We start from the raw sequence: 6000 nt of genomic DNA, 5'->3' as shown, positions 1-6000 counted from the left end.
AACAACAAAAGTAATTTTTTATTTTATTTTTATTTTAAATTTAAATTATTTTTATAATATAAATATTTGAGAGGAGTAAAGATCAGCTTTCGTTGGGCGAGATTGGTGCCTAACACCTTCCAATCTTGTAACCTGATTCCCATACCCATAATATATTTGTAGATTAGTGTTCTTTATTTGTTTAGAGTCATATTTGGTTCCTAGACCATAGAACTAGGTGCGACTCTATAAAAAAAAATTGAATCCGTACACGGGGAGCAAGGGCGCTTTTAATGCTATAGAAGGAGATTGTGGTGAGGTCATCTATGGCTAAAAGTCAGAGAAAGAGATAAAGGAAAGGGTGAAAGGATGTGTGTCTAGTTGCTGCTATGGTTGAAAATCAAAAGGAGAGGAGATGGATAAATTGGAATCGAGAGATCTGTGTAATACATTGTCAATGTTTTAAAGGTTGAGATTCTTCAAGGGATTTGCAAAGGACGCTGATGTGACAAAGATAGGAGGATGAGAAGCAACAACAGAGGATGGTGAATCCCTTATTTCTTTGCGAAAAAGGAAGATCCATGTGTGTAGGTTGCGCGTAATTTGCACATGAGTGGAGCAAACGTGTTGAAGAAGGTTTATAACTAGCGCATGTGTGAGGGATGTAATGTAAGCATATGTAAAGGTGTTGAGTGAAGAGTTTACACGTGTAGAAAGGCAAAGTTTACACGTATGTGGAGGCATGTGAATTGCAACAAATAATGTTGAGGCGAGTCTCACAGAACAATAAAAAATAAATAAATATCTGAAGGAGGAACCCAACAAGGCTTTGATTTTTCTTGAATCTAAGGAATCCTCAACAACCATGGACAAAAAGATTTTAATGCATTGATAAAACCAACCAATGTCAGTTACCTTTTAACCTTAACTTTTCTTTAAAAGTTGATAGCAATAAGGGAAAAAAGGTTGAATGTGCATCAATTTTGGTGTACATGAAAAATGTGGGAATTGATTCCTGTATCTATGGACATCAAGTATGTTGTACATAAACCCCAAATCTGTAGATAAAAAAGAAGAGGGGTAAAATAATTAGCTTGGATACATGGCATATACATCAATCTTGTGTATGAGACCCTTTTTTTGTTTAAGTTCAAGTAATTAGTAACACTGAAAGGAATTGAAAATCGAGGCTTGAGTTGCATATCAATAATTGGTATATATTAAAATTCATATTGTTTTATAAAGAAATTAAAAGTATAAAGGACATGGGTTTGATTTAATTCATTGGCATCCTTAATTCCCCCCAACTTGGGTTGAACGATTGTGTTGCTTGGGGGCTCAGGTCATACCCATAATTAAGGAACCCATGTGACCAATTATTACGTGAGTTAACTCGGCATAAAAGTGACATGAGGCTAATCTCATGCCCAACTCAACCAAATCTACAGACTCCATTAAGTTAAGTGGTACAATATATTATTCAATTTTTGACTCAATCAATTAGTATAAGCAGGGGTCAAGTCATATGGTATAAGTAGGGGTCTAATTTGGAGGACTAAATTTGTTAATGGGTATCCGACCCTGATTCACTGACCTCGATTAAACAAGTCGAGTGAGTTTAACTTAGGAAATGCATTGAGTTAAGTGGTACACTTGGGGGCTCAATGTAAGTTCCATCAATAAGGTAAAATGATTAATTTACACGTGGGGCCTCGATCCGAGTATAATTAGTCAAGAACCTTGACCTTATTGTTAGGAACATAAAAAAAAAAGAAGGAATTCTGACCTCATTGTTGGTAGGTCGGTGCACATTGGGAAAATCTAATTTATTGAGTTAAGAAACGCACTTGGGGGGGGGGGGTCGATGTAGGTCCGGTTCTGAGGTAAAGTTGTAAAATTCTATTTTGGGGTTCAATTTAACTTTAGCCCATAACAAAATGGCTAATTACTGATTGGGGGTTGAATCTGAGTACAACCAGTGGAGATATGGACTCAGGTATTACTTAAAAAGGTACTATAAGTAGAAGGATTTATTTTAATTGTTAGTAGAAGATCTATATTATGTTATCAGATTTCATTAGGCATAGGGATTCTGATTTAAATATTTTTAATTGGGCTTATGTTAACAATAAAGATGATTATCTTTTGATTTATTTCATACTATCGAAAGGTAGTTCGATTCATTGGGGGAACCAAACCCTAGTATTTTAGGTTGAACATGATTAAAAAGGCAAAGTAACTCAGTTCATTGAGGGAACCGAGCCCTACTCATATGAGGTTGAGTAGGTTCAAGAAGGTTAAGTCTCGATTCATTGAGAAAATCGAACCCTACTCATATGAGGTTGAGTAGGTTCAAGAATGTTAAGTCTCGGTTCATTGAGGGGACTGAGCCCTACTCATATGAGGTTGGGTAGGTTCAAGAAACTTAAAACTCGATTCATTAAGGGAACCGAACCCTACTTTTAATGTTGAGTAGGTTCAAGAAGGTTAAGACTCGGGTCATTAAGGAAACCGAGCTCTATTCTCGAGGTTGAGTAGGTTCAAGAAGGTTTAAGTCTTTAAGTTTGATTCATCAAGAAAAATATTTTGTTGGTTGAACATAATTAAAATGGTTAAGTAAAATGGCTTGGCTCAATGAGAGAACATAGTCATATTCTAATGAAAAAACAAAACTATAATGGATAAGTAAAACAACTCGATTCAAGGAGGAAATTGAGGGAATTGAGTCCTACTCATATAAGGTTGAATAAATTCAAGAATGTTAAGTCTCGATTCATTGAAGGAATCGAACCCTACTAATATGAGGTTCTGTATGTTCAAGAAGATTAAGACTTATTTCATTGAAGGAACCAGGCTCTAATTTTAAGGTTGAGTAGGTTCACGTAGATTTAAGTCTTTAAGTTCAATTCATCGAGAAAAATATTTTGTTAGTTGAACATAGTTAAAATGGTTAAGAAATGTGGCTTGGCTCAATGAGGGAACATAATCATGTTTTGATGAAAAAATAAAACTAGAATGGATAAGTAAAGCAATTCGATTCAAGGAGGAAATTGAACCCTACTCTTGAGGTTGAGTAGGTTCAAGAAGATTTAAGCTTGGTTCATCGAGAGAATCTGACCTAGTTATTGGTTGGCCAGTCATACATAACATAAAATCTGATTTCTTTGTTGGTCAGTAAACACATAAAAAGATTCGATTCCTCCCATAGAACCAAACTTGATCCCTAAGTTGGTCAGTTTATTAGATGAAAAATATTGGATCATTTTTGGATATAAATCTAATTTACAAGGAAGAAGATAAGCCCGAAAACTCAAAAATCACACTAGTTCGAAAATGAGGGATGGTGCTTATTCAAGAAAATTTGTCAGAAACTACAAAGTTCTTGAGATAGATCTTAGTACATCAATCTCCACCTTCAAAAGGGAGCTATGTGGAAGGATAAAATCGTCTTCCATGTGAATCATTCATTCGCATCATTAATACACATCCTAAGGTGGACACGTAGCATCATTTGAAGATGACTCTATCTTATTAAGGAAGAATCTCAATTTAAGAGGATTCTTCCCTTTTTATGTAACTACTAATTTGGATAATGGATAATAGTGTCAATTGTAATTTAAATAGGATTAGGATTATTTTTAGGATTTTTCTATTTAAAGGCCTTGAGGCCATTGTAAAAAGAAGAAGGAGGAGGGAGGAGAAGAGAAAGGGGGGAGACCAAGGTGAGGAAGTCATGTAAAAAACTCAGATTTATAATGAAATGACTCATCGAGCTCGTGGATGTAGGCATATTTGCCAAACCCGGAAAAAACCTTTGTGTTCTCTCTTTTTCATATATTTTTTTATTATTTTATAATTTAATGATGAAATTGTGATCAAGGTTGATTTATCACAAAATTGACCTTTACAATTTCTAAGTTTAAATAAAATAAATTGATTGAAAACCAGAGACTTACCAAGTTAGATCTGAAGTCAAATGTTTGGATAAAGTAAATTTGCATAAAATTTCTTGACTCTTCCTTCAAACAATGCTCTAGAGTGAAATTGACAGAGTTTTAATTTCCTCAAGAATTCTCAAACTTGACATCCTCAAATCAAAATAGGCCATCCCCCCTCTATTTATAGAAGCATAAAGGGGCCCTTTACAATTAAAAATAAATGAAAATTTGAAAAATAAAAAGCCTGTGTGGATACCAAAAGCAGAAATACTTTGCCAAAGAGCAGGAGTGCTCTGTGAAGGAGCTGGGGAAGTACTTTTGTGTTGAAAGGGTGTTTGAGAATCATCTCTATTAAGTATTGACAGATGTACTTTTGTGTAGAAAGAGTGTTTAGGAATCTCCTTTTTTATGCAAATGAACTTCAATGATCAAATCTCTTTTTTCTTCTGTCAATGTGGTTTATCAAACTGAATTTATTTTCCTTCTTTTTCAACTTTGACATCCTTTGAATGCTCAAACTCTGATAATTGCTCATGTAGCCCTGAATAACCAAAATGATGTTTGATTTCCTAGAAACAAAGTAATCTAGGCCTATGGGACCAAATTGATATATAACATTACTTGAAATTTATTTATTTGCTCTTATATTAATGCATTGAGTATAATGAATTATTTCTTCTTTTTTTATTATGATAGTGAGAGTAGGCGGAATAGAGTGATTCGACACCAAAATTTGGATATGACAAATGTCCTCACCTTTGCATATTTTAAACTTAATAGTCAAGACAAGTTGGGTAAAAAATCAAGTTTAAAAGTGAAATCTCTATGATAAAATTTAAGTGATTTATAAAATCGGGAAGAGATGTATTAATGATAAAAAACTTAATTTTATGTAATAAAAACACTTTCCTGACCACTCCCCCTTGTAAGTTATAATATCCAAAAGAGTCATGATAAAATGACTGAAAAATATACTCAAAGATACACAATTGACGTGCCATGTGTACAAAATCATAGATCTTTTCCTCGAGATACACAAGAAAAATCTATGATTTTGTGCACATGCATTCCACGCCACTTGAGTATATTTGAGACAGAGTCAATCTGTCATTATTCTATCCAAAAACATGATTGATGTCACAGGGATGCATACCTTAAAAAGTTAAGGAATTTTAAGAAAAAGAAAGTTATTTTCATTATTGTATTTTAATAAAAAATTGAAATTTATGATATCAATGGCTAATCCATTTTCATGACCTTAGATCAAGCCTAAAAAGATAATTAAAAAAAATAAAAAAATCTAGCATATGATGTATAACATGAATTCTTGAAGGCCGACTAGGTAGTTCACGTGGGCCATTCATCCTTAATAAGATTTAGTTATGCTAATCTTACTCTTTGTAAAAAGTCATGTTAATAAAAACCTCGTCACACCATGAAATAATTTATTGACAAAATTTATGTGGTCTCATTTGTTTTATTATTGATTTTCGTGTTTATAATTTTTTTTATTGAAACAATTCATGTTAATAAAAGAAAAACACTTACTTTAGTAAGTTAGCACGAAAATTTTCTAACCACATCCGCTTTCAAAAGTGTGATCCAATGTCAAAGTCTCGCAAGGTTGTAGAGAATAAAATTCTAGTAACTTTAATTAATAAGCTAATCATAGAGCCGATTCCCTTTTTATTGGAGTCAATTAGAGCCGGGTCTAAAATGGAATCGAGCCAATAGGAATTGAAATTATTAAGTTCTATCCAATGGGTACTTGTGGGTACTCAGAACCAATTTATTTTGTCATTTCTTTTCATACTATAGATGGTTTATTTAGTTATTTCTTTTCAGAAGTGATTTATTTTGTCAAAATTGATGCATGTTATATAAAATTCTTCAATTTTTCATATAAATTATCAATTGAGCTTAAAATGAACTATATCTTCTAAAAATTTATTACTTTTAACTAAGAAAAAATTTTATTTTTGAAAAAAAATCATTAATTTGTATTTTTAATATAACAAATTATAACTAAATTAATAATTGTGTAGTTAATATGTTAATTTTTTTTTTTTAAAGAAAACAAGTT

The sequence above is a fragment of the Akebia trifoliata genome, chromosome 1 (genome assembly GCF_017979445.1).
Source record: "Akebia trifoliata isolate Shusen 1 chromosome 1, ASM1797944v1, whole genome shotgun sequence".
Lineage (NCBI taxonomy): Eukaryota > Viridiplantae > Streptophyta > Magnoliopsida > Ranunculales > Lardizabalaceae > Akebia > Akebia trifoliata.
The sequence above is the reverse complement of the archived record's forward strand: the minus strand, read 5'-3'. Positions refer to the sequence as shown.